The sequence below is a fragment of the Esox lucius genome, chromosome 7 (assembly GCF_011004845.1).
Source record: "Esox lucius isolate fEsoLuc1 chromosome 7, fEsoLuc1.pri, whole genome shotgun sequence".
NCBI classification, from domain to species: domain Eukaryota; kingdom Metazoa; phylum Chordata; class Actinopteri; order Esociformes; family Esocidae; genus Esox; species Esox lucius.
This window is the reverse complement of record NC_047575.1, coordinates 2748487-2770188: the sequence shown is the minus strand read 5'-3', so window position 1 is coordinate 2770188 and position 21702 is coordinate 2748487. Positions and strand designations below refer to the sequence as shown.

The 21702-nt window shown below is 40.8% G+C and overlaps 1 protein-coding gene across 1 annotated transcript in view; it reads left to right on the top strand.

Annotated features, from left to right (window-relative positions):
- Positions 1-7354: 7354 nt before the first annotated feature.
- LOC105008707 (beta,beta-carotene 9',10'-oxygenase) overlaps positions 7355-21702 on the top strand; it is a 64872-nt gene continuing 50524 nt past the window's right edge. Inside the window, exons 1-2 of the mRNA XM_034293519.1 lie at positions 7355-7400; positions 8403-8619. The gene's annotated coding sequence lies outside the window, so the exon portion shown is untranslated. The remainder of the gene's footprint in view (positions 7401-8402; positions 8620-21702) is intronic.

Sequence of the window (21702 nt, the reverse complement as noted above, 5' to 3'; positions counted from 1 at the left end):
TGCTCATAAGTGTACATGGTACCAGAGCACCCTAGGCTGATGGTCGATGATTGATTTTGTGATCGTGTCATTGGATCTGAGACCGCATATTTTGGACACTCAGGTAAAGAGAGGGGTGGAGCTGTCAACCGATCACCATCTGGTGGTGAGTTGGGTCAGGGGGTGTGGGAAGACTCTGGACAGACCGGGAAAACCCAAAAGGGTAGTGCGGGTGAACTGGGAACGTCTGGAGGAGGCCCCTGTCCAAAAGATCTTCAACTCATACCTCCGGCAAAGCTTTTCTGGCATCCCTGTGGAGGTTGGGGGCATTGAACCTGAGTGGTCGATGTTCAAAACATCCATTGCCGAAGCTGCGGCGGGGAGCTGTGGTCTAAAGGTCTTAGGTGCATCAAGGGGCGGTAACCCTCGAACACCCTGGTGGACACCGGTGGTCAGGGAAGCCGTCCGACTGAAGAAGGAGGCCTTCCGGGATTTGTTATCCCGGAGGACTCCGGAGACGTTTGCAGTGTACCAACAGACCAGAAGGGCTGCGACCTCTGCTGTGAAAGAGGCAAAACAGCGGGTGTGGGAGGAGTTTGGGGAAGCCATGGAGAAGGACTTTCGGTCGGCACCAAGGTATTTCTGGAAAACCGTCCACCACCTCAGGAGGGGAAAACAGGGAACTATCCAAGCTGTGTACAGTAAGGATGGGACACTGTTGACCTCAACTGAGGAGGTAATTGGGCGATGGAAAGAACACTTTGAGGAACTCCTAAATCCCACTAACACACCCTCTTTAGTGGAGGCAGTGCTGGATGCTGATTGGGAAGCATCGTCGATCTCCATGGCAGAAGTCACTGAGGTAGTCAAACAACTCCACAGTGGCAAAGCTCTGGGGATTGACGAGATCCGTCCAGAAATGTTGAAATTTTTGGGTGTGGAGGGGATGTATTGGATGACATGCTTCATCAACATTGCGTGGAAGTCAGGGGAAAGTGCCTAAGGAGTGGCGGACCAGGGTGGTGGTTCCCCTGTTCAAAAAGCTAATTACAGGGGTATCACACTTCTCAGCCTCCCTGGGAAAGTCTACTCAAAAGTACTGGAACGGAGGGTTCGGCAGATAGTCGAAACTCAGATTGAAGAGGAACAATGCGGATGTGGATCTGGAGAAGGCGTATGACCGGGTCCCCCGGGAGATACTGTGGGAGGTGCTGCAGGAGTATGGGGTGAGGAGGTCCCTTCTGAGGGCTATCCAATCCCTGTACATCCAAAGTGAGAGCTGTGTTCGGGTTCTCTGTAGTAAGTTGGACTCGTTCCAGGTGGGGGTTGGCCTCCGCCAGGGCTGCGCTTTGTCACCAATCCTGTTTGTAACTTTTATGGACAGGATATCGAGGCGTAGTCGGGGTGGGGAGGGGTTGCAGTTCGGTGTCCTGGGGATCTCATTGCTGCTTTTTGCGGATGAATTGGTCCTGATGGAATCAACGGTCTGTGACCTTCAGCACTCACTGGACCGGTTGATGAGGATTAGCACCTCTAAATCTGAGGCCATGGTTCTCAGCATGAATGTAGTGCCTCCTCTGGGTAGGGAATGAGGCGTTACCCCAAGTAAAGGAGTTAAAGTATCTCAGGGTTTTGTTCGCGAGTGAGGGGACAATGGAGCGGGAGATTGGCCGGAGAATCGGAGCAGCAGGGGCGGCATTGCATTCGCTTTACCGCACCGTTGTGACGAACAGAGAGCTGAGCCGGAAGGCAAAGCTCTCGATATACCGGTCAATATTCCTTCCTACCCTCATCTATGGTCATGAAGGCTGGGTCATGACCGAAAGAACAAGATTGCGAGTACAAGCGGCTGAAATGGGTTTTCTCAAAAAGGTGGCTGGCTTCCCCCTTAGCGATAGGGTGAGAAGCTCAGCCGTCCGTAAGGAACTCGGAGTAGAGCCACTGCTCCTTTGCGTCGAAAGGAGCCAGTTGAAGTGGTTTGGGCATCTGGTAAGGATGCCCCCAGGACGTGTTCCAGGCACGTCCAGCTGGGAGGAGACCTCGGGGTAGGCCCAGGACCAGGTGGAGAGATTATATTTCGACACTGGCCTGGGAATGCCTCGGGATCCCCCAGTCAGAGCTGGCAAATGTGGCTCGGGAAAGGGAAGTTTGGGGTCCCCTGCTGGAGCTGCTGCCCCAGCGACCCGATATGGATAAGCAGATGAAGATGAGATGAGACTCTTTATTGAATAGATACTAGATTCATCCCTACTATCGATTTTCTTTTTTCATGTCCATCCTGTGTTCTGCTTTCATTCATGGTGTCATTTTCCGATGACTTTGTGACGTGAAAGCAGTGGGGACCATATGATATGATTAATTATGATGGAAAAGAGCTGAACTGAGAGTTTAAAGTGAATCAAATTGGTACTTAAAGAGTTACATGAAGAATTGTGTTTTTGCATAGTTATAACAGAAAATTGGGATCTGTTATGGTCCTCAGTGTTTATTCACAGTATTTGTCTAATTTGTTTTTGGGGGAAATTGTTTGATGTAAAGTCTAACATGGTTATGGTTGAGTAGAATACATTTTACCATTTTGATTTGGTTTAGCAAAGAACTAATTTGTTGGGATGAATAGTGACTATGAGAATGTGACTGTTCAGTTTGTTTGTTTGATATTTCAATAGGTAATCATGTTAATCTCATGCATTATGAAATAAGTTTGTAAAAAGGTGCAGGGAGCACATTGTTGTTCTTCCATACATGGGTACTAAGTTTTGCTATATTTTAATTGAAACTGAGAAAAAAAATTTGCATCAAATTTTTTGCCTCACAATTGTAAAGATACAGACCCCAAAAGCCCACTCCTGGAGTGCACTACTTACTCATACAAACACCAGTGTGGGGGTTGTGTAAATTGGTTTTTAGACCCATTTGAATTCTTAAAAAATAAACTGATTTACTGGTGACATTATCAAAAATCATATTCTAATTCGGCTACACTAAATACTTTGCGTTCATTATTCTGGTTTTGACTGGTTACGACCATCAGTTAGCCCTCAAACATCAAATAGGTTGAAAGCCAAATTGACATCTAGTACAGACGGGAGTTGAAAAGAACAAAACAATTTTTTATTTCTCTGTATAAAAATATAGCATGTTTATAGATCAAGATTGGGTAACTCACTTCAAATAAGGACCCTCGCACCCTTTCACGACACGGTCTGGGGAGAAAGGAAATGGGGGGGGGGGGTCATGATTTATGATTGGATTACAGAGTGTCTTTGATGTGCTAGTATAAATAGGAAGAGGCTAGGAGAAATTCACACTGGGTTTCATCTTGCAGAGAAATTTGTTGATGGTGTGAAATGTTTTGATTTGCAATAAGTTACTTAATCATTTGTGTTAAACAAAAGTGAATTGGGCAATTCCAGCGTTATGGACGTGACATTTGCAGTCAAAACATAAAATATAAATTCTCAGAAAATGCATTTAATACCAATATATTTAAATGTCTATTTATATGTCCATGCTCCCTTAATAAAGGAGTACAGACATTCGAAAAATATCAATCTACACATGCGTTTTATATTTAATATGAGGGAAATACACATGCGTTATGGACGTGACACAAAAAAGACGCAAGTTTGTGGGAGACAATATACTTTGTTGAAATTCTGTGAATTAAAATGCACAAGCCAAAATAAATAATACCAGCCGAATGGATGAGTGTCGGCTCTCTATAGAACATACATTATTTATTTTATTTTAGTTTAAAAAAATCCATTTATGAGGAAAAACGGACGTTACGGATGTGACTTCTTTCCGTTATGGACGTGACCGTTCCGAAATCATCACTTGGCTGACGCTGGAAAACTTGAACAGAGACCTTTTTGTGTGTCTCTTTTTATTTGAAACAACAAACATCTGAGACATCAGTAAGGTAAGTCTGCACAATTAATCAAATTTAAACTGAAATCACTGTGTTATAGATTAGTTCACGCATATATCTCATGCTGCTAAACTGTAACCGGCATGTGAGCATGTTCAAAACTCAATTCGGGCATGATATTGCTTGCTTGATAATGTGTTTTTATCATCAAGGTGTTTACTTTAGACCCCGAAAGATATGGAATTGATAATGCTAAGATACATAATCATTATATATGCAGTTTATCATATCGATATTCTCCGGAGTTAAGAGCACCGGTTTCCCCTCAGTCCCATCAGTGAATTAAAACGCTGTCTGATTGTAACAGTGTGTTGGCCTGTGTCTATATAGAACAAACAGTCTGGAGAGCGTTTTTTTTTTTGCATGCAAAAAAGCAAACATGTCACAATGATCGCAATATTATGTTTTGTGTCAAACTAATCGCAATGTTTATACCCGTTTTGCGTTGTTGAATGCGCGATCGTGCTTTAAAATAGCCACATTATTGCAAAATTAGCCAATGCATTGAAATAATAATTGAAATGTTATTGTCTTAAGTCAAAATCACAATGATTACTTCATTTCATTAGGCCTGATGGGTTTTTGCCTTGTTTATATTGGTTTGGATGTCAGGAGGATCAAGACGATCTGTGTGAAAGAGACGCCCAAAATACTTACCAATTACTGCAAATAAAGTAGAGATTTTGCCCAGAAATCGCAGATCTACAATCACCACAGAAATAACTGCCTTTGACCACAGAGGGCGTGCGCTGGAAAGAAAGTGAGTCATCACAGAAGGCGCGTCTCATATTTCTCTCTCTCTCTCACACACGCGCACGCACACTCCATGGTACTAGTATTAATTGATTTCTAAAAAGTTCTGATGTACAGTAATAGAGATCAATTTAATATATGTGTGGGGTTTTTTTAACAGTAAAATGATGAAAGACCAAGGTGAAATTGAAATAAGTTTGACTTCTTTCCACTCCATTTCAAGCAATAGATCGATTTATATTGTAAAGTTGATGAATTTATCTTTGCGTATTGATTTAATCAGAATGCTTCTTGATTGCCTTTGTTATGTGTCATTATATTGCTTGAAATAAATATTTGTTAATTAAACAAATATGCGCTGGTCAAATCATGCATGATTTAATGTGAAGCATCCGTAACGGTCACGTCCGTAACGCATAATTAGGTTGTTTAGAGCAATTAAGGGAGATGATTTGTCAATCATAACTAGAATGGACATATTTTGGCTTTGTACATAAAGTTTCAAATTAATTGTAATAATAATGATTATACAATCTAAACGTATTCTTTAAATCGTTACGGACGTGACACAGCACTTAAGCGTCGTGACTTCCTAAATATAGCCTTTATAAATTTAAAGGGAAATGCAGTTATAACAAAGTGAGTGTATTTATATCTCAGTCATGCCCCCATCTTTCTGCAAAATCCTTACTATCAACATAAAGTATAATTTAAGGAGTCTTTGATCCCTCTTTTTAAAGCATGAAATAGGTTTGTATAAAAAAAGCAATTTTAGTATCTGTGCACACCTTATCTGAGGTGAATAAACAGAAATTTCCTTAAAATTTACATGACAGCACATCAATACAATAAAATACAGATCCAAATGGACAACTTAGAAAGGCTTTTGATTTTTTTATGATAACTTAAATTTTTCACAGCAAGGTTGACATTTGCGTGGAATTGCCCAATTTTATTGTAGTTCCAAGACAGGTATACACGTTTGTTAAGTGTTTGGTAGGAATGTGTTCTAATGCAATAACAAGAAGCAACCGACTAAAGTAATGGACATATTTCTGACAGAGCTTAGACACTCAGTTCTGCTTAAAGGACATGGCCACTGCAAGAGGATTGTACTCCCTGGGGTGCAGCGAGTCTCCTGTAATGCCGGTTCCTGAAACCTGGACAAATTGTGGTCCTGAGGATTCTGCCACGAGATATACTGGGATTCGAAAGACTAACTGCACGACATCATGCCATGCACTACAGGAGGGGTTCTGTGTTTTAAAATTAGGCATGGTGAATTTAATTCACAGAGGGCATAAGCAAGTTTTTGGTGCTAGTAACCGTCACCTCCGATCCAGCCTGCAGTCATAAAGCCCTCTGGTCATCTGCCCAAAACTGGTCATCTTGGCATTCACAAAGGAGAGCACACAGACTCTCCTGTCCTGGCTGATAAAGCAGCTAGAATGGAGACAACTAGAGCTCTGTCATCTTAACCTGCATTTGAACTACATCTGACTGTTACGGTCTGTTACATCGGCCTGCAAAGAAATGGTAAATAACTGACTGTCTGACATTTGGAGGAGCAGAACATTTGTGATGACTTTGGAAGTACATCTTATTGGAACCACGAGAGGGCTTTTCAGTGAATCAAACAATTGGCACCTGAGGGCCTTGTACCAGTAACAAATTTAAAGATGTATTCAGTGATTGGTGTTTACACATCCACGTGTCAATGCAACTTACCCCACACTGTCAGTATATATGTGCCACTTGAAATTACTTCCTTTGACCAGTGTTTTTATCATAAAACGTTTTGCTGTACTATGTTATAGTCCTGTGTTATGAAAACGTGTGTTCTTGAAGTTACAATGCAGGTAATGGTCCAGAAGCATGTAAATGAGGATCCGGTTATTTTCAGACTTGTTCCATTCTCTAATTATTAGGGTGATGATATCAACAAGATCATATTGTCAAAGAGTACTGTTTTGTTGTAGTCTAGATCCTAATGAGTAAATTAAGGATTGATACCGAGCGTTGCTTCGGTATCAAGAGGACGGACTGTTATGGAAATGCTTGAACTAATGTACATTTTAGAAATTTCTACTTTTCTATTACCTGGTATGTAACTCTGGTTTTTGTTTGTGACATCTCTGAATAATGTCAGCGGATACTTAGGTACTCTGACCATCTGTTCATCTGCCTAAACCAATCAGGGTATCTGTATGGGCTGAAATATGTGCCACCAGAAACTGAATTTGAATCATTTATATTTGAATTTGAATTGCTAAACTTGAATATTTGCATTGAAAAACTGAATTTGAATCACATAATTTGAAATTGTATTGTTTAATTTGAATAATTGCATTGAAAAACTGAATCTGAATTGTATAATTTGAAATTGAATTTATTCATTTGGATCCGAAGTCCAATAAAATGTGATCCTCACTGAAAATTAAACTCTCTATATATCTTCACATTCACTTCTCACAATTCAGATTCAGTTCTCAAATTAAATTTCAAGTTACTGAGACAGACATCCGGGTAGTTGGAGGATGAAGGAAGAGCAATCGAGCGCAGATCGATAGATAGCGTTCATTGGCGCACAGGACTCCTCTTGGGCCAATCAGCACCTACGTTTTGGAGCATAGTACATGAAACAAGGAAGAAGCTCTTGCCGTGCCAGTGGCCGGCCTTGACCCAGAACGCCCAGTCTGGCGTGACCACCATGGATTCGGCTGGGACAAATACGGTAATTACAATTTCACATATCTACGATCTAACGATCTTTTGTTTAAATGTTGTTAATGATATATCTGTTTTTATAGAAACAGGGGAAATTAAATCTTTCTCTCGACGTTGCAAACACAGTAGCTATTATCCCATGTTTTTATGGTAGCCTACTAGCTCTGGTAACATCTTTGCCTGGTGTTTATTATTTCTAAGCGTTTGCCTCTTCCTCCGGTGAAAATGTTGCTGCAAACGTAGCTAGTGCTAGCCGCCGCCAAGTAGACTGGTCATGTCTTCAGCATGATTATTTCCGATAACTACTCCATGTGATTGTCATTGACACCGTCAGGGTACTGCTTACTGAGAGGGAGGGAGAGTACGTAGTAAGCATGTCTGTGTCGCTGTGTTTGGCAGGTGTTAGGATAATGTAAGGCCATAAACTTACGGGCAATTACACCATAGCACTAGCCCTACTCATTTGAATTGAATGCATAGCTAATTCCGGTTGACTTGAACACAGAAATAGCACATTTACTCTTTGAAAGAAAGCTGGCTGTTCTCCGTATTTGCAGGGAAAATAAAAAGGGATGGTTTTTAAAACTAGCAATCCAGTAGTGCTTTCATTATTTTGTTGAGAGCATTATCTAGCTAGCGCTACATTAAATATGGGCTAGTAGCTATAAAACCGTGCTTGCCACTATATAATAACATCATACTTGGTCAACTTAGTGTAAAAACAGTCATGTTTACATTAAATGTAATAGTGCATATGGTATTGTGGTCTATAAATATAGTGCCTGTTGTATTAATGTTGTTTTGTATTGATATAGCTAGCCATTTACTTGAATAACTTTTTGCAATACATTTTCTTTAGAATATGGAAAACATCCCACTTTGTAATTTTTTATTTGGCAATTAAGTTTCCATGTAGATTTCATTATCATTGTAAGTACTTATGTACCTCTGTGCTGTTACAGGTAAACCAAATATTTAACATGATTGTTTGCTTTCTGTCTCTGAAAAGGTGAACATCCAGAGGCGGGTGACACAGTAGACTATCCAGGTCACCTGTCCCCCAGCACGTTTCTCCAGTGGCTCACAGGACAGGGCCACATTCCTGTCTTACCAGAAGAAAACTTCGGTCTTTGTGCAGTTCAATCACACCTGTGACATCCTGTATGGTTCACATACAGTTTGCCACCCAACAGTCGCTGCATGTAGTAATACAATCCTCCTGCCTGGTAAGCATATGCAAACTTCTGAGTTCAAACAAGTAATGACTGAGGCCTTCCATCTAGGGCAGGCATTTCATCAGGTTTAAGTGAAATGTTGCAGTTTCAAATATGCATATACAGGTGCTGGTCATAAAATTAGATTATCATCAAAAAGTTCATTTATTTCAGTAATTCCATTCAAAAAGTGAAACTTGCATAATGTATGCATTCATTCCACACAGACTATATTTCAAGTGTTTATTTATTTTAATTTTGATGATTATAACCGACAACTAATGAAAATCCCAAATTCAGTATCTCTGAAAATTAGAAGACCAATACAAAAAAAGGATTTTTAGAAATGTTGGCCAACTGAAAAGTATGAGCATGTACAGCATGGGGCTCCTTTTGCCTGAATTACTGCAGCAATGCGGCATGGCGTCGATCAGTCTGTGGCACTGCTCAGGTGTTATGAGAGCCCAGGTTGCTCTGATAGTGGCTTTCAGCTCTTCTGCATTGTTGGGTCTGGCGTATCGCATCTTTCTCTTCACAATACCCCATAGATTTTTTATAGGGTTAAGGTCAGGCGAGTTTGCTGGCCAATTAAGAACAGGGATACCATGGTCCTTAAACCAGGTACTGGTAACTTTGGCACTGTGTGCAGGTGCCAAGTCCTGTTGGAAAATGAAATCTGCATCTCCATAAAGTTGGTCAGCAGCAGGAAGCATGAGGTGCACTAAAACTTCCTAGTAGATGGCTGTGTTGACCTTGGACCTCAGAAAACACAGTGGACCAACACCAGCAGATGACATGGCACCCCAAACCATCACTGACTGTGGAAACTTTACACTGGACTTCAAGCAATGTGGATTCTGTGCCTCTCCTCTCTTCCTCCAGACTCTGGGACCTTGATTTCCAAAGGAAATGCAAAATTTACTTTCATCAGAGAACATAACTCAGCAGCAGTCCAGTCATTTTTGTCTTTAGCCCAGGCGAGACGCTTCTGACGCTGTGTCTTGTTAAAAAGTGGCTTGACACAAGGAATGCGACAGCTGAAACCCATGTCTTGCATACGTCTGTGCGTGGTGGTTCTTGAAGCACTGACTCCAGCTGCAGTCCACTCTTTGTGAGTCTCCCCCACATTTTTGAATGGGTTTTGTTTCACAATCCTCTCCAGGGTGCGGTTATCCCTATTGCTTGTACACTTTTCTTCTATCACATCTTTTCCTTCCCTTCGCCTCTCTATTAATGTGCTTGGACACAGCTCTGTGAACAGCCAGCCTCTTTAGCAATGACCTTTTGTGTCTTGCCCTCTTTGTGCAAGGTGTCAATGGTTGTCTTTTGGACAGCTGTCAAGTCAGCAGTCTTCCCCATGATAGTCTAGTTCTGTAGGCTACACAGCGAGACCATCTAAAGGCCTTTGCAGGTGTTTCGAGTTAATTAGCTGATTAGTGTGTGGCACCAGGTGTCTTCAATATTGAACCTTTACACAATATTCAAATTTTCTGAGATACTGAATTTGGGGTTTTCATAAGTTGTCAGTTATAATCATCAAAATTAAAAGAAATAAACACTTGAAATAGATCAGTCTGTGTGGAATGAATGTAAACATACAAGTTTCACTTTTGGAATGGAATTACTGAAATAAATCCAATTTTTGATTGTATTCTAATTTTATGACCAGCACCTGTACATTCAGACTCAAATAGTAATAGATAAGATATTTGTGCAGTCCTTTATTTCATTTTTTGTCAAATCCAGTTCGTATATGTTAACCCAATTCACTGTTCATGGGTGCATTAAATGACCCAGTGTGCATTAAATGACCCAGTGTGCATTAAATGACCCAGTGTGCATTAAATGACCCAGTGTGCATGGCTAATTGATTTGATATTTTAGAAAGTATAAATCATTGTTAGCCACATTGAATGTTACACTTCAAAAAGCATTTCCATATGTGCATCGCACCATTACAATGTTTGTCAGAGAAGATGTCCTTCACTACGTTCTTTCCCGCTTCCCTGTGGTTGTGTCAGCGAGACAGAAGTCCGATTTCAAAAAATTGCTGTGAATGGAAGGTGGACTATAAGGTGCCTGGATACATGGGGTCCTAGACTGGACTTAAGCAATCATGAATTATTAAAAGCCTTTAGTCCTCTGATTGGCACAGGCATGACTGTCAATGATGGTGAAGTAGGTACAATGCATGTGCAAGTGTGGTCAAATAAATGTATTTTCCAAAACTATTTGAATGAGAAAGGGGATCAATGGCAACGCGTAGAGATTCAATGTCCTCTGTCTTCAATGGACATTCCATTTCTGGCATGGTAACACCTGTGTTGGCAGAGTTATGAGAGAGTCCTGAGCTCTCCCAATCAAAATCCTCAATTTGGATTCCCTAAAACCAACAGAAGATAGTATTAATGTATTGTTAACATATATCATCTAGTAATGCAACCCATTTCATCAGCTGGAGCTATTCTTTTCGGATGTCACTGAGAATCACTGACATACTATGTATTAGATGACATTATTTCATACATTAATAGTAGGGTATTAATATCTATTGTGGAACTAATAATATTCCAAATAGGAGATGTGAGCTACAGAGAGGTAGCTGGTAACATAATCTAGAAGTGGTGAAGGTTGAAAGTAGTAGGTTTTCATTGCCAAGAAATTTAATTGTCATAAACAGATTCAATCATCACTGATTGCTATGGATTTCATGTCAAGTTAATATCAAATGTGATGGATGAGGAACCACCAAAATTAAGGAATAGTAGCAAACCAATTATATTTGTTATGTGACTACAAGCCAACTAGTTATGAATGTAACAATATTGCCAGATATGTTTCCTATACCATGTTAACAGTAAAAACTAATTTGTAACTGGTTGGATCATGCCCATAATCACTATAACGTTAAGTTTCACCTTGCTAAACATTGTGCAGATCACAGCATAAGTTGGTCAAAAATTAATCTCCAAAAGAACAGCTGGGTTGTTTTAAGTCACAGGTGGGACTGGCAAGTTAGCTAGCACGATACCTTCTATTTCTAGATCTTACTAAGTTTACCGGTACTTGTTTGAGCTAACGACATGATCACTCTCACTAGATATAAAGAAATCATTGACTTTCACTCAGTGCTATTCACTGACAGTGTAAAAAAAAAAAAAGGGGGTTGTTATTGTACGCACAGCTGTTTGTAGACTAGCTACAGTGCTCCTAGCTGCGTTGCTAAAATAATAGCAGAAACAATGCTAACGTGCTAGTCATAAATATAGAACAATGGTGCTAGCTAGTTGTCCAATGTAATTGTAAACATGATTTGTGTATGCTCGCGGACTAAACGAAACGTTTCTATAAAACAGCTATAACATTAACGACAGTTAAACAAAAGATCGTTAGATCGTAGATATGTGAAATTGTAATTACCGAATTTGTCCCAGCCGAATCCATGGTGGTCACGCATGACTGGGCGTTCTGGGTCAAGGCCGGCCACTGGCAAGGCAAGAGCTTCTTCCTTGTTTAATGTACTATGCTCCAAAACGTAGGTGCTGATTGGCCCAAGAGGAGTCCTGTGCGCCAATGAACGCTATCTATCGATCTGCGCTCGATTGCTCTTCCTTCATCCTCCAACTACCGGATGTCTGTCTCAGTAACTTGAAATTTAATTTGAGAACTGAATCTGAATTGTGAGAAGTGAATGTGAAGATATATAGAGAGTTTAATTTTCAGTGAGGATCACATTTTATTGGACTTTGGATCCAAATGAATAAATTCAATTTCAAATTATACAATTCAGATTCAGTTTTTCAATGCTATTATTCAAATTAAACAATACAATTTCAAATTATGTGATTCAAATTCAGTTTTTCAATGCAATTATTCAAGTTTAGCAATTCAAATTCAAATATAAATGATTCAAATTCAGTTTCTGGTGGCACATATTTCAGCCCATATATCTGTCCTTTGTTCTTCAGGAATGTTAGTTGTGCTGTAACTATGGGAAAGGAAGAATGGGGTGTTGAGGTAAATATAAACCTCCTCTCATGGGGGTAGATGTAGGTCAACGAGATTTAGGACAGGATAGAGGAAGACACAACACGGGGCAGGAAGGATAAGAAACAAATGGTGTCATTAGGGAATGAATACGTCGTTTCTTATCACACCCCTTTTAACTGTAATAAACATTGACTGTTCATTTATTTTCCTCAGAGATTTCTCACAGATTTCTCAATATTTGGTGGAATAACCCTGATTTTTTATCACAGCTTTCACGCATCTTAGCATGCTCTCCACCAGTCTTTCACATTGTTGGGTGACTTTATGCCACTCCTGGCACAACAATTCAAGTACCTCAGCTTTTTTTGTTGGCTTGTGACCATCCATCTTTCTCATGATCAAATTCCATAGGTTTTCAGTGGGGTTGGAGATTGGGCTGGCCATGACTGGGTCTTGATCTGGTGGTCCTCCAGCCACACTTCTATTGACCTGGCTGTGTAGCATTGAGCATTGTTCTGCTGGAAAAACCAATTCTCAGAGTTGGGGAACATTGTCAAAGCAGAAGGAAGCAGGTGTTCTTCCAGGATAACATTGTACTTGGCTTAATTCATGCATCCTTCACAAAGTCTAGCTTTGCATGACTTCAGCCCTGCCCCTAGGAGTCTGTTTTCGAACTGTGCTCGCAGTGCACTTCACCCCAGCTGCTGTTTGCCATTCTTTTTGTAGATCACTTGATGTCATCCTACGTTTGTTGAGTGACAATCGAAAGAGTTGATGGCATATCGATCAGTGGAAAGTAATTTTCGCCCTCTGCCAGTCTGTAGCTTTGTTGTCCCCAATGTCTGTTGCTTGACTGTGACGGTGAGGTGACAGACAGCTCCGTCAACTCCCGCTCTTCCCGTATTCCCGTTGTACATGGACTCACCCCGGACTTCTTCATTTGTCTTGTCTTGTATGTGTTTAAATGTTTCTCCTCTGCTTCCCTCACTTGTCGGTCATTGTTGCTCGTCTACGTTTATTACATCAGTGGTTCATATCGTTTTGCTGCATAGCCAGCCCTTTTGTTTTGTATAATGTGTTTTGGTGCTCAGTGTTTATTTAAAAAAAAAATACGACATCGACTGCCACTCTGCCTGTGCCTGGTTCCTTTCCTCTCCACCACTATGCCGTCCGTGACAGAATGACCGACGAAAGAGGAACCCGCAGGCAAATAACAAAAACCCGCCATGGCCGTGGGAGAAGCCGGAGATGCCAGCAAGATCCCCACCCTGGGTCCGGGGCCCCGGAGGAGACGACAATGGAGGCGGGGTCACCAACCTGCCGTGAGTTAGCACGGGGGGGGGGGGGGCTATGGGGGCAGGCAGAGGCCTCCAAGGCACGGCAGACACCCCCGGAGGGGTGGGATGACGAGCCCTTGCTGCCGCCTACATGGTGGGTGACGGAGGTGCCCCAGGTATGCCTGGTGCCGGCTCCAAGGCGTTGGGCAACGCCTCAAGCGGGGCCTTAAAAGGCCCTCCTGGACGTCGGAAGGTGCGAGGACTGGCCCGGTTTCTACGACCCACCGTATCAGTTCTCACCGGGGACTTGGGGAATACAATCTACCCAGATCCCCAAGGCACCAGTGGCGTCCATCACAGAGACAAAGCAGCCAGCTCCACGTCCAGTGCCAGCGCCAAGGAGCCGCAGCCAGCGCCCCCTGCTGCCCAGGAGCCGCAGCTAGCGCCCCCCGCTGCCCAGGAGTCGCTGCCGCCAGTGCCTTCCACTGCCCAGTGGTCGCCGCCGCCAGCACCTCCCGCTGCACAGTGGTCGACGCCATCAGCTCCGCCTGCTGCCCTGTTTTCGCTGCCGCCAACCGAGCCCACCGAGGACTGCCCGCCGCCTCCCGAGCCCGCCAAAGACTGGGCACCGCCTCCTCCCGCAGCGCTCTCTCCTTTCCCAGCCTCGGCGGCACCCTCTCCAGTCCCAGCCGCTCCGCAATATTGAAAATTGTAAATATATGTATGACATATATGGTGTACTGGTTAATACACCACAAGCTAATAGTTTCAGCTCCCAGAAAAAGACTTCTCAAGCAATTACCTGGGTAATGGTGTGTTAAGGAGTGGCAATTAGCATGGTGAGCAAAGCTTGGAAATCACTGTTCATAATGTCACTGGTAGATGATTTAGGTGGTGGCTTCACATTTTTAATATGGTGAATCCATTACAGGTTATTCAAGATAATCCGTCCTGTTGCTTCTTGATCTTAGTGCTGCTTTTGACACTATTGATCACTCCCTTCTCCTAGAGAGACTGGAAACCCATATTGGGCTACGTGGACATGTTCTAGCCTGGTTTAAATCTTATTTATCTGTTCCTTAAGGCTCGGTTCTGGGCCCATTATTGTTCTCACTATATATGCTCCCTCTGGGCGATGTAATCCGAAATCACAACGTAAACTTTCACTGTTATGCTGATGACACACAGTTATATATTTCAATGAAGCATGGAGAAGCCCCTAAATTAGCTACTTTGGAAGCATGCGTTTCAGATATTAGGAAGTGGATGACAGAATGTCTTGCTCTTAAACTCAAGGAAAACAGAAATGCTCATTTTAGGACCCAAGAAACAAAGAGCGTTGTTAGCAGATTTCACTGTGAACCTCGACGGCTGCATGGTCGTATCCCAAAAAACTGTAAAAATCCTTTGTTACCCTTGACCCTGACCTCTCCTTTGAAGAACATATAAAATATGTCTCAAGAGTTGCTTATTTTCATCTTCGAAACATTGCAAAAATTTGAAACTTTCTATCAAAAACTGATGCAGAAAGATTAATCCATGCTTTCGTTACTTCTAGACTAGATTATCTTTTCTCTGGTTATCCAGACAAATTAATAAATAAACTTCAATTAGTGCTGCACATGGCTGCTAGAATCCTAACTAGAATTTTTTTTTTAAACGCATTACTCCTGTACTAGGGTCCTTACACTGGCTGCCTGTTAGGGTTAGGGCTGATTTTAAGGTTATACTCTTAACTTATAAATCAATACAGGGACTTGCTCCTACTTACCTTGCTGAAATGATCCAGCCATACATACCTACATGTAACCTACGATCGCAAGATGTAGGCCTTTTAATTGTACCTAGAATTGTACCTAGAATCAGGTGTCCCTGGTTGATGCCTGGCAATGTGGGTGGATTGATTTCCTGCCTGTTGGGCCCTGTCCGGGCCCTCTCCCGGGTAGGGCCACAGTGTCGCTGGACCACCCCGTCTCAGTTCCAAGGTGTTACGCTGCTATATTATTGTGCTGGGGGATATGAGAAATGCACTTTCTAACTTTTCTCAGTCTCCTCCAGTTTTAAATTTTAGGAGGAGATGAGGTCCTGGTCCACACCTGCAGAGTACCTGGTTTGAGGGGCCCGTTGCTGTCCCTGTCCTTGTCCACCTGGTCATACTTTAGAAATTAGTCCAATTGGACTCTTAATATCTCACCCGGCACAGCCAGAAGAGGACTGGTCACTCCTCTGAGCCTGGGTCCTCTCTAGGTTTCTTCCTAGAATTCGGCTTTCTTAGGGAGTTTTTCCTAGCCACTGAAATCCAAAACTACTGTTGTTTGCTCCTTGGGGTTTAAGGCCGGGTGTCTCTGTAAAGCACTTTGTGACAACTGCTGTTGTAAAAAGGGCTTTATAAATAAATTTGAATTTATTTGAACTTATTGTGTATCTTATTCTATTTCTGAGTAGGTTTATGCTTGGGTCCACATTTTGGGTTAGTTAACATATATCAGAAAAGCCTAGAGAAGATACTGAATATCGCAGCCATTAAACTTCTCAGAATTAGAACCACCTTTAATTTGTACATTTACGACCATTATTTAGTAATTTTACATGGTGTAATGGTGCTGCCAGACAATATAAGAAAAATGACACACAAAAACATGGCAATATATGCAATTACATACTGACTCTAAAGTCCTGTTTTTTTATTATTTGTATCTGTCACAATTTCCATGTGACTAGATTGCTTTAGAATTAATTAATTAACACATCATGCGTATATAATTCCCTAATAATTTAGAATTCAAAATTGGCGACAAGAACTGTTGTGTTCGACCCTTGAGAAAGAGGTAACTTAAAAGAGGAGGGGCACTGTTTTACATAATATTTTCTGCAACGTTTCAGTTTTAATGTTCATGTATGGCCAGATGAGCAAAAAGAGGGTTGTGGACTGGAATTGAGGGATGTGTGTGTCTCTGCAGCAACTTGACCAGACCCTTATCTGTTTCGACTGTCCAGAGGTATTTTCAGTCTGCATTAGATAGCCTTCAGCACCAGTCAAACGATTAGACACACCCATTAACTTGAATGTTAATATTTAAAACCTTTGTAAAACTTTTTTTAATGTGCCAGACCTATGAACCTTTATATATGAGTTATGAATATTTATATATTTATACATACAGCCATTTATAAATTATTTTACAATGTTTAAAACTGTTAAATGTATTCCTTATTTTATAGTATCAGCTAAAAGAATAACAAAAAAATCACTTAGATTTTATATGGTGAACCTATGAACTTGCATAAATGAGAAGATATTCAACTTCTGACAAGGTCAGTAAATGGATAAAGGTTAGAAAGACCAAAATATTCCAGTGTTGATTCCTCGTTATTTGTTTCACCAACCCATGGTATTATGGACACACCAGAGCATTCATATTACATGGACAATCATAGTGTGATGGTGCGTGTATAATGAATGCATAAAAGTGAAGCAAAAAGGCAAAAGAAACAAAACGAGCAATAGCAATGCAATAGTATTTCTACATATGAGATCAAATATAGATCAAATTATCATTAATGCACACCACAATGTACCTCACAAACATATCCCGGAACACCTCATCCTAGGAATGCCTGGAATACCGCAGGCGCATTGGCTAGCACGTACGGCATTACCAAGTATTCATAGTGGCCAAACACCATACCACTTGTCTCCCTTGCGCATATGCACAAGGTTGTACGTGCTCCGGAGGTCCAGCTTTGTGAAGAGGCGTGCACCCCTCAGCTGCTCTATAGCCGTTTGTACGAGGGGCATCAAGGTACCAGTATTTAGTAGTGATGGTGTTGAGTCTCCTGTAGTGGATACACAGCCTTAGGTCCCTGTCCTTCTTTTTAACAAAGAAAAAGCTGGCTGAAGCAGGAAAGGTGGAATGGCGGATATGTCCCTGCTCCAGCGTCTCCTTGATGTAGGTCTCCAAAGCCAGAAGTGGTGATTAGGGAGACACCTAGCCTTTTTGTTGGAAAACACCCCGCTAAGATCTGTGTACTCCGGCAGGATGTTTGTTTCTAGGGTGCCCTCAGGGATCTCCATGGATGTGGCTCCACACATCACCATCAGGCAGGTCTTCTGACATCCTGTCGACCATTCAAGGATCTTCTGTTTGTTCCAGGCGATGTTGGGGTTGTACTGATCAATCAATCGATCAATCAATCAAAGTTTATTCACAAATACCAAAAGCAATATAATAATACAGTCGTTGCAACAAAATCACATCGGTATAATGAATGGGTCCCCCAAAGAAGCTAGAGAAGCTTATGGGTGGGGGCCCGTAATTTTACAAAAGAAAGGTGGTACAATAAAGATAAATGGTCACCATCAGTTACCAGGCGATGATGACAAAGCTCACAAGAAAAAACGCACAAAAACATACAGTACATACACATACATTCATGCTCATTACATCACAGTAGTCCATGAGAAAGCAGTTATATATTAAATATAAGTTGATAAATAATATTTTTTTAGTTGTTTTTTAAAATTGGAGATAGAGGGCAGCACCTTAAGGTCATCATCAATCCCGTTTCAAATCTGAGGCCCCCTACATACAACACTCATACTAGTGCGCAAATATCGGCAATATTTACCAAATATTAGTGATTTAGTTCTCGTTTGGTATGTGTGCTGGGGGCTATAGATAGGAATGAGACTATTTAATCTAGAGTTCAGATTATTTACAATTTGGAAGATAAGATGTATTTAGCTCAACTACTGTATTTATCTCTGACCAGGAAATAGTTTTTTCTTGGTCGATTTAAATAATATGTAGTTTGTTTTGCTAGTATTTAATGACAGTTTATTGCATTTAAACCCAGTGTCAACTTTGATTAATTCTAAGTTAACTATATTTTGAAGAATAATTGGGTTACTATGTGATGTAAACAAATTAGTATCGTCCGCAAAGATGATTTTATGACATATTTTAGATGAATTTACAAAATCATTTATATATAAGATAAATAAGAGTGGCCCCAAGATAGAGCCCTGGGGGACCCCAACGGTTATAAGCTTACAAGAAGAGTTACAATCATTGACATAGACATACTGTTTTCTCTCAACTTCTGAACCATTCTAGTGCTAAACCTCTGATACCATAATGATGCAATTTGTGCAGTAAGATATCAAAATCAATGGTATCAAATGCTTTTGATAGGTCCAAGAAAATGCCAACACCACATTTCCCCTCTTCAATACAGTCATTAATTTGTTCGATTAGGTCAAGTATCGCCATACATGTTGTGCTCTTTTTTCTGAAGCCGTATTGAGATGGAACAAGAATATCAAATTTGTCAAGATAGCCACTTAGTCTACTGTATACTACCTTCTCAAGTACTTTAGAGAAAGTGGGTAGAATTGATATTGGCCGGTAATTGTTCATATCGTTTTGGTCGCCCGATTTATAGATTGGAATTATCTTAGCGATTTTTGTCATTTTAGGTACATTACCAGTAGATAAAGAGAGGTTAATACAATAAGCCAGTGGCTCTACAATGATGTTCGCAATGGCCTTCATAATCTTACTAGATATTCCATCTACACCAGTAGTGTTTGAGCTCTTTAGGTCAAAAATGATCTTAAGGAGTTCAATACTGTCTGTTGGTCTCATGAAAAATTACTGAATGTAATTTCCAGAGAGGAAATGCTTAAAGTTGACACTCTTCGGTTGACTTGTATTTTTAGACAAATTTACACCAATTGAGGTAAAATTATTATTAAAACTCAGTGCCAGATCATCTTTAGCATCAACCAGATCAGGTAAAATAGTATTTTTATATCTCCTATTGAGAACTTCATTTAACACATTCCATGACCTCCTACTGTCCCCTTGTGAAGCTTTTAAGAGTTCTGTGTAATGATTTCTTTTAGTCTTTCTTATGATCTGTGTTAATTTATTTTTATAGGAAATATATTTATCTTTATTTAAACTAGAAGGATTTTTCATGTACAATTTATAAAGCCTACTTTTACATTTAATAGATTTCAAAATTCCGTTTGTAATCCAAGGGTTCTGGAGAGTAGTGCTACATTTGACAGTATTCTCAGGGATTGTATCCTTAATGGAATCTTGAATGATCTTTATCAGACTGTCATATGCAGCATCAGGAGTCCTGCTGTCATAGACAGAGGCCCACGACTTGACCTGTAGGTTAGCAGTTAAATGCTGTAAGGATCTCTCATTAATGATTTTAGTTTTAATTTTAGTAAGTGGAGGAGAGACTAATTTACCAGAACCAAAAAAAATTACAATGGTAATTACAATGATCTGTGATGTCAGACTGCACTATCCCAGTCATTAGCTTAATATTTTGAATATTAGTAATAATATTGTCAATAATAGTCTTCGATGTAGATGTAACTCTAGTAAATCGATTTATAGTGGGGAAAAAAGAGGAGGAATGCAATGTGTTCATGAAGTCATGTTTTGCCCCATCTTCATTAGAAATATCAATGTTATAATCCCCAAGAAGTATACAATATTTTTTTTGATTAATCAGTTTATGTAGTAGATCTTCCAGTTTAGAGAAAAATGTGTTAAGAGCAGAGTCAGGTGGACGATAAAGTACACCGACGATAAATGTTTTATCATGATTGTTAATCTCAATGAATAAAGATTCACAATAATCATCCTCTAAGAAAAAATCTATTTTATTTTACCTTGAGAGTACTCTTAACATAAAGGCAAACCCCTCCACCTATTCTATTTGGTCTGTTCTTAATATGTAGATTGTATCCATCCAGATTAAGTAAATCTGCATTTGAGAATTCATTGAGCCAGGTTTCACTACACGCAATAACATCAAAATGACAACTTGAGTCAGATAGTAGGGAAACTAAATCAGAATGATGTTTGTTTAGGCTTCTGATATTTAAATGTAACAGTGAATAATTATATATATCATTAAATGGTTTTAGGTCACCGGGGTCAAAAACATTACAAATAGTATTTCCACCCATATCAATGGAAAACTGAGAATCTCCAACGATATTAGAATCATCAAAACTCATAATATAACCAGTACAGATTGATCATGGAGTTTTCTGGGATACAACGCACACGCATACACAACACCCACCCACCCACACGCGCACACGCACACACGCACACACGCACACACAATCCAGTACCATTGTGTAAAAACATTTGTACTACGCCACGGTCGTCCATGCCAACTCGCAAAAGGAACAAAATTAAGAAATAAAATGGTCTCATATGAATGAAAAGGAAAAAGTCTCTCACCTCTCCGTCTAAAATAAGGGGAGTAACGTTAAGCTATTGGAAATATTAAGTCATTATAGAAAAAGTCTCGGCCATGATCCGCAATAGTAGGGGCATACTAATCACCACTGACCGCTGTCAATAGAGAATGGCATACAACTCTACTCAGTTAACCGTGGCCTGCCACCCTCGTCGTATGGATTTAATTAAACTATAGTCTAGGTGTTCCGCAAAGGCAAGGAGACAATGAAGGCTTCAGCCTCAGCTACCGAGGGAAAGTGTTTCCTACCTCCGACTCCATCTTGATGTAAAGCCTGGCCGGGTAGAGCAAGGCCGGCTTAAATCCTCGCTCGTACAGCTCCGACATGACCATCTTAAACTCTTTCCGCTGCTCCACAACCTCTGGAGCATAATCCTCAAATACAAGAATGGAATGGTCCATGAATTTCAGCCTACCCCTCATGGACCGTGCGTAGCGGATGATCTTGTCCTTAACCTAAGGAGTCGAATGATGACCGGTCTTGGTCGCTGGTTGAGTGGAGGTTTGGGAGCCAGGGTTCTGTGAGCTA